Genomic DNA, 11,185 nt, shown 5'->3' with positions numbered 1-11,185 from the left:
AGAGGTGGTGGAGTCACCATGCCTGGAGGTGTTTCAAAGAGCCAGAGATGTGGTGCTGAAGGCCATGATTTAGCAGCAGCCTTGGTAGAGCTAGAGAATGGTTGGACTCAATGAGCTTAAAGCTCTTTTCCAACCAAAACAATTCTCTGATTTTCTATTTCAGATTGGGTAGATAAAGCAGGCAGATATACTCCTGAGAACATCAGGGTTGTAAAGAACTATCTGCTGTAGGAAGAGGATAGCACATTTTGATTATAGTATCTATTTTTTTTTTTTTCTGAGAGAGAGTTACTCAAATCCAGCCCTAAGCCTGATCAGGAAACTGAGTAAAACTTTTGGCTGTTTGAATATCACTTGGGAAAGACCAAATTTGCAGGGAAAAAAAAAAACCACAACAAAAAACCCTGCCCACCAGGCTCACACTGTGAGTTGGCTTTATTTCAATTTGTCATTAATTATGCATCCATTTCTAAGGCAGATTAATCAAATCTTCACTTATATTTTTAGCATGGCACTTTAATCAGATGAAAATGAAAATGAGAATAAGTGGAAATAACCCATGAGGAAAAAAGGAAGGAAGGAAGGAATTTGGAAGGAAGGAATTTGGAAGGAAGGAATTCAGAAGGAAGGAAAGAAGGAATTCAGAAGGAAGGAATTCGGAAGGAAGAAAGAAAGAAAGAAAGAAAGAAAGAAAGAAAGAAAGAAAGAAAGAAAGAAAGAAAGAAAGAAAGAAAGAAAGAAAGAAAGAAAGAAAGAAAGAAAGAAAGAAAGAAAGAAAGAAAGAAAGAAAGAAAGAAAGAAAGAAAGAAAGAAAGAAAGAAAGAAAGAAAGAAAGAAAAAGAAAGAAAGAAAGAAAGAAAGAAAGAAAGAAAGAAAGAAAGAAAGAAAGAAAGAAAGAAAGAAAGAAAGAAAGAAAGAAAGAAAGAAAAGAAAGAAAGAAAGAAAGAAAGAAAGAAAGAAAGAAAGAAAGAAAGAAAAAGAAAGAAAGAAAGGAAGAAAGGAAAGAAAGAAAGAAAGAAAGAAGAAAGAAAGAAAGAAAGAAAGAAAGAAAGAAAGAAAGAAAGAAAGAAAGAAAGAAAGAAAGAAAGAAAGAAAGAAAGAAAGAAAGAGAAAGAAGAAAGAAAAAAGAAAGAAAGGAAGAAAGGAAAGAAAGAAAGGAAGAAAGGAAGAAAGAAAGAAAGAAAGAAAGGAAGAAAGGAAGAAAGAAAGGAAGAAAGAAAGAAAGAAAGAAAGAAAGAAAGAAAGAAAGAAAGAAAGAAAGAAAGAAAGAAAGAAAGAAAGAAAGAAAGAAAGAAAGAAAGAAAGGAAAGAAAGAAAGAAAGAAAGAAAGAAAGAAAGAAAGAAAGAAAGAAAGAAAGAAAGAAAGAAAGAAAAAGAAAGAAAGAAAGAAAGAAAGAAAGAAAGAAAGAAAGAAAGAAAGAAAGAAAGAAAGAAAGAAAGAAAGAAAGAAAGAAAGAAAGAAAGAAAGAAAGAAAGAAAGAAAGAAAGAAAGAAAGAAAGAAAGAAAGAAAGAAGAAGAAAGAAAGAAAGAAAGAAAGAAAGAAGAAAGGAAGGAAGAAAGGAAAGAAAGAAAGAAAGAAAGAAAGAAAGAAAGAAAGAAAGAAAGAAAGAAAGAAAGAAAGAAAGAAAGAAAGAAAGAAAGAAAGAAAGAAAGAAAGAAAAAGAAAGAAAGAAAGAAAGAAAGAAAGAAAGAAAGAAAGAGAAAGAAAAAGAAAGAAAGAAAGAAAGAAAGAAAGAAAGAAAGAAAGAAAGAAAGAAAGAAAGAAAGAAAGAAAGAAAGAAAGAAAGAAAAGAAAGAAAGAAGAGAAAGAAAGAAAGAAAGAAAGAAGAAAGAAAGAAAGAAAGAAAGAAAGAAAGAAAGAAAGAAAGAAAGAAAGAAAGAAAGAAAGAAAGAAAGAAAGAAAGAAAGAAAGAAAGAAAATCTCCACCATAGCAAAGATTCCTTAAAAGAATGTCAGAAGCATCCCAAGCAGTAAATCTGTAGCTAGATGCTAGTGCCCGTATGGCAAATGAGAGCATCAGCCAGAAACTTGGACTAAAGCAGCTTTTGGGGGGTTGGGTTTTTTGGGGTGTGTTTTTTGGGGGTTTGTTTGTTTGGGGTTTTTTTATTTGTTTAGGGTTTTTTCTCTTTTTTTTTTCTTTTTTTTTTAGGAATAAACAAAATTCAGAAATTCCAATCAGGAAAGATATTTTCACCTTTTGAAACTTAGAGACCCTCAGAGACCATGTGGAGAGGACTGTGCTCCATCTTCTTCCAGATGCAGCCATTTTCCTGAGACTGAAACACGTAAGAAGGAGGGGGGGGAGGGGAGAAGCTTCCTCAAAAGGGAAGGAGAGCTGTGGAAAAAAAAATGATTGTCAGAGAAACAACTGAATCCTTATTGGGCAAGCAGGGAAAATAAATTTGGGTACAAGACAAGAGGAAAGGAAGGCAGTAAAACAAAAGACAGGAGGCTATAAATAATCCTTCTATTTTCTTGCCTAATTTTGCTTCTGTCATGGGCAAGAATAAGAGCCTTGTTGTTTCTAATTGATATTCCATGTTGGAATACAGCACAGCAGTTTGGTTCTGCTCTTTCACCCACAACAGCAGAGGGAATGAGTCTGATCTGCAAGAGAAACAGATTTCAGTTTTGTTTAGAGAAGTGTGAAGAACTCCTTAGAAACAAATTCCAAACCTGCCTGATTAAGTGAAGGTGTATATTTAGCACACACCTCCTACACCCAGGCAGCCACCTCTGAAACATAACCATGATGCTACAGACCTGGGAAAGGTATTGAAAGGGAGAAAATCCTCAACACAAGGACTTGGAACTGTTGGAGAGGGTCCAGAGGAGGCCACAAAGATGATCAGAAGGCTGGAGCACCTCTCCTGTGGGGACAGGCTGAGTCAGGGCTGATCAGCCTGGAGAAGAGAAGGCTCCAGGGAAACCTTAGAGCAGCCTTCCAGTACACAAAGGAAGTTACAGGAGAGCTGAGGAAGGACTTTTGACAAAAGATTGTAGTGACAGGATGAGGGACAATGGCTTTGAGCTGGGAGAGGGGAGATTGAGACTGGAGATTAGGAAGAAATTCTTCCCAGTGACGGTGGTGAAACACTGGAACAGGTTGCCCAGGGAGGTTGTGGCTGTCTCCTCCCTGGAGGTATTCAAGGTCAGGTTGGATGATGCCTTGAGCAACCCCCATGGCAGGGGGTTGGAACTAGATGATCTTTGAGGTCCTTTCCAACCCAAACCATTCTATGGTTCTATAATAATGAGTAGAAGACAAACCCCCTCCCGAACAGTGAATATGAACAGCCAAGCTTCACAGAAAGCAGCTTTCTGAAATATGTGACTTCCTCCTGGATTTCTGTTGCATTTTTGTCTAATTAACTCCAAAAGCTCAGCCTTTGAGCCAGAAGATTTGCCTTCTTGATCTGATTCTCTTCCTTTGCACAAGTAACTAAAAATCAACGCATTATAGTTTATTTTGTCAAATTGGAATGCACACATCAGGCTCTGCTCCTGGGCTTTTCCCATCCTTTCACTGAAATCACACCAAAATTCCTCGCATTAACCTCATCTGCAGGAAAACTTGTGATAAAATATTTGATAGTCTTGTGCCAGAGCAGGGAATGTGGCCATAACACAATTTCTAACTCCATGCTCTTCTTACTCTTCTGAGAGTCCTCAGGCTGACAGCAGAAAATCAGGAATTTACCTCACCTTTCCCAGTCAGTACTAGTGCCAAGTGGTGGAGTCTCCTTCTCTGGAGACTTTCAAAAGCTGTCTGGACACGTCCCTGTGCAATCTGATCTAAGAGAAGCTGCTCTAGCAGAGGAGCTGGACAAGATGACATCTGGAGGTCCCTTCCGAGCCCTACCATACTGGGATGCTGCCATTCTGTGTAATGGGAACCGGCAAGGGTGGGGAAACCGCAGGCGCCTGCAAACTCGCACATGGCCACTAGGTGGTGTTCTGGAACCGCTCAATCTGCTACTGCCACATAGAACGGAAACAAACAAACCAATAAACAAAAGACTGCAACAGAAATTGATTTGTGAGCCCATACCTTGAGTAGTGCCTTTAGTTTTGGGCTCCTCACTACGAAAAGGACGTTGAGGTGCTGGAGCGTATCCAGAGAAAGGCAACAAAGCTGGGGAAGGGTCTGGAGAACACAGGTGGTGAGAAGCAGCAGAGGGAACTGGGGGTGTTTAGACTGAAGAGGAGGCTGAGGAGAGACCTCATTGCTCTCTACAGTTCCCTGAAAGCAGATTTGAGCCAGGTGAGGGTTGGTCTCTTCTTCCTGGTATCAGGTGATAGATGAAATGGCCTGAAATTGTGCCAGGGGAGGTTTAGGTTGAAGATTAGGAAAAGTTTCTTTGCTGCAAGAGTGGTCTGGGATTGGAAGAGGCTGCCCAGGGAGGTGGTGGAGTCCTCATCCCTGGAGGTGTTCAAGCAACCTGTGGCTATGGCAGTTGGGGACATGGTTTAATGGCCATCATGGTGTTGGGTTGATGGTTGGATTCAGTGATCTTAGAGGGCTTTTCCAACTAAAACAGTTCTATGATTCTGTGATTCTGTGATTCTATGATTCTATGATTCTGTGATTCTATGGTTCTGTGATTCTGTCTGACAGATACCTTGAGTCTTCTGTCACTGTGGTAAAACCCAGCCCAAACCCTACCCAATGTACTAATACTGTTAGTGGCAGCATAATGTTAATACAAACATTCATTAACACCACTGATCATTTCCAGGGAAATGACAGGAGGTGTTCCCACTGCCTGGTTGTTAAGACACTCAAATATCTATCTGCATTTTTCTGTTGCTTCCCCTGTCAGGAAACAGTTGTGGCTGTCTTTGCAAATGACAAAAGTCTCATGGCACTTCATTAACTCTAGACCTGGCAATCACAGCACTCCCATAATTCTTATCTAAAACCAAAAAAAAAGAGACAAAATGCAGCATTTGTAGTATCTGAGGGAAAAGACATCTTACTGAACACCACCTGAAAGGGAAACTGGGAGGAAAAAGGTACAGGAACTCCACCTGCATGGAACGAATTCATCCCTTCCAAGGCCTCATTTTGGACTCTATTTATACCCTGTTCTTGCAGCTGATTTTCACTTAGTGCCTATGTTGGAGAAGAAAAGACATGGGGATAGCTTGGGGTTTTCCCTCAGCAAGTCTGCAGATGACACCAAGCTGAGTGTTGTGGTTGATATGCCAGAGGGACTGGATGTCAGCCAGAGGGACCTGGACAAGATGAGAAGGGAAAATCGGGAGGTTCCAAAAGGCCAAGTGCAAGGTCCTGCATCTGGGTTGGGATAATCCTCATTATCAATCCAGGCTGGGGGATTAATTAAATTAAGAGCAGCCCTGCAGAGAAGGACTTGGGGGTGCTGGTGGATGAGAAGCAGGACATGAGAGCCTGCAAAGGGCACTGGCAGCCCAGAAGGCCAAGGGCAGCCCAAGGCTGCCCTTGGCCTTCTGAGCTGCCAGTGCCCGTTGCCAGGGATGGAGAGAGGGGATCCTGCCCCTCTGCCTTGCTCTGGGGAGACCTCACCTGCAGTGATGTGTCCAAGAGGGTCCAGAGGATGGCCACAAAGATGCTCTGAGGGCTGGAGCAGCTTTCCTATGAAGACAGGCTGGGAGAGCTGGGGTCTTTTCTAACCAAAATGATTCTGTGATGCTCTTGTAGAGCCTGAGAGCAACTCTGGTTGCATGATTACAGGCAGGATAATGAGAGGGACAGAAGCTGTGATCTCTTTTTGTGATTCTTTCCTTCTCAGCATCTGTCATGCATTGAGCTCCAGCTCTTGTCAGGAATATTTTAATACACACCTGAGCTTTTGTGCTTGCTCCCAAATGCACTTTCAGCTTCCTGTGATAGGAAATGAGGCTTCCCTGCACTCAGGCCCATTGTTTTCTGTTTCATCAGTGCTGCATCAAGAGCAGTGCACATCAAACACCTCCCTTGTGCTTCCCTCTGTATGTCTCAGATTGCTTTAGGCAGAGATCAACATCCTTCTTTGTGCTTGTATGGGAAACTATTAGATTTTTCTGCTGTGCCTAGAAGGAGCTATCAGGAACATTCTTTACTCTGGGAAGTCATAAAACGAGACTCCTTCACATCTCTTCCGTTTCTTATCTCTGCAGGAGCACAACCTGTTTTATTTTTCTGGGTACAATTCTCTCTTGCATTATACAGACAGTACACAAAGTGCAATCCAGAATAACTGTTTTATGGGAGCTACAAAATTCTCACTTATGGCCTAGAAAACAAAAATAAACACGATCAAATCAGATTCATACTTCAGCTTTCAAACTCCCAGTGGCTCTCAAAACATCTTGCAACCTGGCCTGTACCAGGAATGTGTAACCAGCAGGACCAGGAAAGTGATTGTCACCCTGAACTCCGCACAGGTGAGGCCACACCTAGAGTCCTGGGTTCAGTTTTGGGGCTCTCACTCCAAGAAGGACATTGAGGTGCTGGAGCAGGTCCAGAGAAGGGCAACAAAGCTGGGGAAGGGTCTGGAGAAACAGGGCTGGTGAGGAGCAGCTGAGTGAACTGGGGGTGTTTAGTGTGGAGAAGAGGAGGCTGAGGAGAGACCTCATTGCTCTCTACAGCTCCCTGAGAGGAGGTAGGAGCCAGGTGGGTGTTCAGTAAAGAACATGTTACATCAAGGACAACAGAGACAACTGCTCTTTAAACAAGTCCATCCCTAAAATCTCTTTGGGACTTGGTACTATGATTCACAGATGTTCTCAGGTTCTCCTTCTCTGCAGGCACTCAGAACCCACCTGGATGCGTTCCTGTGAGACCTGCCCTAGGTAATCTGCTCTGGCAGGGGGGTTGGACTGGATGAGCTTTAGAGGTCCTTTCCAACCCCCAATGTTCTGTGAGTCTGTGGAATTAACAAGAAGAAAAAAAAAGACTAAATTAACATTAAATGAGAAAAACAACCAAACAAACAACAACAACAACAACAAACTAGAAGGAAGCCTTTATTTTATAAGAAGTAAGTTCTACTAAGCACCAGACCTAATTGAGCCTAGCTTTATTCTTCACTGGCAGAGTCAAAGATTCCTCTAATTTTCATTACCATTTGAAGATTTTTTTTGAGCCTTCTCACTCCCTGTGAGGCTGAGAAACCAGCCAGGAACAAAATCCAAGCCAGGTATGAACTTGAGCAACCTGATCTAGTAGGAGGTGTCCCTGCCCATGGTGGGGGAGTTGGAACTAGGTGATCTCTAAGGTCCCTTCCAACACAAACCCTTCTAGGATTCTTATAACCCTGTGGTAGCTTTAGGCTATGCCTTCAAAATTTCTCACAGATCTAGAACAGAGAGTTGTGAAATGTAAATAAATCACTATTGGGTGTAAAAAGGAAAATAATGATAGCTCTAAACAATCCCATTGGAGAGATATCTTTCTCTCTCTCTTCTCACCTCTTCACTCTGAGAGAGACTAACTGGCTTCTGCTTGACCTTGGCTGCATTGTTGTGATTGCTTTTAACGTCTCTGCTTCTGTCTCTTATCCCTTTAAGGGGGAGGCAGGGAGGGAGAAGCTGTTGCAGCTTGCCTGGGTTTTGGCCAGGGAGGGTCCCTGGGGTGTTTATGAATTGTAAATCCCTGTAAATATTGTCAATATTGTCTATTTTGTAGATATTCATTGCATTCCACTGTAGATTGGAGTTTTGCTTGTAAATACAGTTTTCATTTGCTTCCAGCTGAGCTGGTCTGGCAAAGTTAACGCTGGGGGGGAATTTTCAACACACCACAGACCCAGTGCATAAATATACAGACATCCTGAACTGGGATACAGGAGATCCCTTATGGATATGAAAGCTGGAGCTGTTTCCCTGGCCACTGGGATGAGTTGTCAGGGATGGCACAGATGGTATCATTCTCCCTTCGCTGAGGCATCCTGTCCCCTTGGTGGCATCTGTAGGTATGAGGACATGAATGAACAGAAGGTGCAGCCTCAATGTGCTCATTCTGTAGCTGTCTCTAGCTGAGGAGCAGCTGTTAAAGAGGAGGAGGAGGAAATAAAAAGGAGAGAGGCATGACAACCAGGCTCACCATGATTTTCTGTAATGATATGGTCAAATGTGTGCACCAGAACATGTCTGGGTTAATGAGCTGTTGGGTGCTCTTAGCATGGTTCTGTCTGATGAGATGTGTCAGCTGAAAATGTTATTTGGTACTTAGCTTTGCTCCCTCACCAGTGTGATTCCTCTTTAACATAAAGCTTGCTCCTTTTTGAAGCAGCATTGTGTGCAATTCTGCTGTGCAGAACATCTGGAAAGCTCTTCCATTTCCAAGGGAATAGGAAAAGGTGAGCAGTTGTAAAGTATTTAGTGTTTATTCTTAGACTGCTGCCTGGTACAATAACCATCAGGGCCAGGTAGCCACTAGATCAGAAATTACCCATGGATAAAAAATCGATCATAGAACCACAGAATTGTTTGGGCTGGTAAAGACCTCCAAGCTCATTGAGTCCAACCTTCAACCCAACAGACAGATATTTGAGTGTCTTAACAACTAGGCAGTGGGAACACCTCCTGTCATTTCCCTGTAAATGATCAGTGGTGTCAGTGAATGTTTGTATTAACATTATGCTGCCACTAACAGTATTAATACATTGGATAGGGTTTGGGTTGAGTTTTAACACAGTAACAGAAGACTCAAGATATCTGTCAGATAGAATCACAGAATCATAGAATCATAGAATCAAAGAATCACAGAATCACAGAATCACAGAGTCATAGAATCACAGAAACACAGAAACACAGAATCACAGAATCACAGAAACACAGAATCATAGAATCACAGAATCAGAGAATCACAGAATCAGAGAATCAGAGAATCACAGAATTATAGAATCACAGAACCACAGAATTATAGAACTGTTTTTGTTGGAAAAGGCCTCCAAGATCATTGAATCCAACCATCAACCCACCACCACCACAGCCATTAAACCATGTCCCCAGGTGCCATGGCCACACATTTCTTGAACAGCTCCAGGGATGGGGACTCCACCACCTCCCTGGGCATCCTGTTCCAATCCCTGACTACACTTGCAGGAAAGAAATTTTTCCTAATATCCAATCTAAAGAGGGCTAATCCAATTTAAGGAGAAAGGGCTCTGGTCTGGTGTATAAATAGTCATGTCCAGCTCATCTCCTTGTGCGGGGAGATAAGCTGCAGCCTGTGCCAGCTGGGGCAGTGCCAGCATCATGACCTAGCACAGCACGCTCCAGCAGCTACTTGTTCTGCCCTAGCAGAAGCCAGCATATTCCCAAAAGGGCAGAGGAGGTGAGTAAGCAATGTGGCCCCAGCACACCGAGTGCATGCTACCCAGGCATCCTCCTGGAAAAGTGTCCTCTCCAAATGCCTGCTGAAAGCTGTTATTAAAGTGTTCTCTGCTGAAAGCTAGGAGGTCATGCTTGGGTCATGCTTTTTAGGGTGTTATGTAAGGGATCCCTGTCTTAACTTCCTGAAGGAAACCTTTACTATATGACTTAAACTGGAACTGTAGGTGGAGGAGAAATTCACAGAATCACAGAGGAAATGGTTTGAAGCTGAGGGAGAGTAGGTTTAGACTGGATGTCAGGAAGAGGTTCTTCAGTATAAGGGTGGTGAGACTCTGGAACAGGTTGCCCAGAGAGGCTGTGGAGGTGTTCACAACCCTTCCCTGGATGGATTCAAGGCCAGGTTGGATGAGGCCTTGAGCAAGCTGGGCTAGTTGAGAGGTGTTCAAAAAAGGATTGGACATGGCAGTTGAAGCCATGGTTTAGTTAGTCATGAGGTGCTGGGTGATAGGTTGGACTTGATGATCTCTGAGGTCTTTTCCAACCTTGTTGATTCTATGATTCTATGTATCACAGGACATTAGAGGTTGGAAGGGACCTCAAGAGATCATCCAGTACAACTACCCTGCCAAAAGCAGGGTCACTTAGGGTAGTCTGCACAAAAATGCATCCAGGTGGGTCTGGAAAGTCTCCAGAGAAGGAGACTCCACAACTCCCTGGGCAGCCTGCTCCAGGGCTCTGTCACCCTCACTGTAAAGAAGTTTCTTCTCATGTTGAGATGAAACCTTCTGTGTTCAAGCTTGTACCTGCTGTTCCTTGTCTTATTGCTGTGCACCACTGAAAAGAGCTTGGACCCCTCCACTTGACAGCCACCCCTCAGATATTTATACACATTGATCAGATCCCTTCTCAGTATTCTCTTCTCAAGACTAAGTGTTCCTGCCTATGGCAGGTAGGTTGGAGTAGATGAACTCTGAGGCCCCTTCCAACCTAAATCATTCTATTATTCTGTCATTCTATGGTTGCAAGGGACCCTCAAATGTCATCTTGTCCAATGCCCCTGCAGTCAGCAGGGACATCTCCAACTAGAGCAGGTTGCTCAGAGCCCCATCTAGTTTGACCTTAATTGTTTCCAGGATGGTGCCTCCACCACATCCCTGGGTGATCTGTTCCAGTGTTTCACCTCCCTCATAGTAAAGAACTTCCCAATGTCTTATCTAAACCTCCCCTGCTCCAGTTTCAAACCATTGCCCCTCTTCCTATCACCACAGGCCCTTCTAAACAGTCCCTCCCCAGCCTTTCTGTAGGTCCCCTTCAGATATTGAAATGCTGCTCTAAGGTTTCCCTGGAGCCTTCTCTTCTCCATGCTGAACAGCCCCAACTCTCTCTGCCTGTCCTTGTAGGAGAGGTGTTCCAGCCCTCTCATATCTTTGTGGCCCTCCAGCTCTCTGATCATCTTTGTCTCCTTTCTTTTCCTCTCCTCTTTCAGTCTGGTGCCCTTTCATTGCTTGTATAACTACATAGAACTAAAAAAAACATTTTAAAAAGCAGGTCTTTACATGAGCAAGGAACAGTGGAGACTAGAAAACAAAGTATTCACAGTCCTAACTGCAGTCAAAATAGTTTTAGCTACTGAAGGCAAAAAGAATGCTGAAGAAGTCATAGGTATACTTCACTAGGGTGCAGTAGGTTAGCAGTGCATCCTAAGAAGGATGAATGAAAAGGGAAGGGAAGGGAAGGGAAAGGAAGGGAAGGGAAGGGAAGGGAAGGGAAGGGAAGGGAAGGGAAGGGAAGGGAAGGGAAGGGAAGGGAAGGGAAGGGAAGGGAAGGGAAGGGAAGGGAAGGGAAGGGAAGGGAAGGGAAAGGAAAGGAAGGGAAGGGAA

The sequence above is a fragment of the Indicator indicator genome, chromosome 27 (assembly GCF_027791375.1).
Source record: "Indicator indicator isolate 239-I01 chromosome 27, UM_Iind_1.1, whole genome shotgun sequence".
NCBI classification, from domain to species: Eukaryota; Metazoa; Chordata; class Aves; order Piciformes; family Indicatoridae; genus Indicator; species Indicator indicator.
This window is presented reverse-complemented; position numbering follows the sequence as displayed.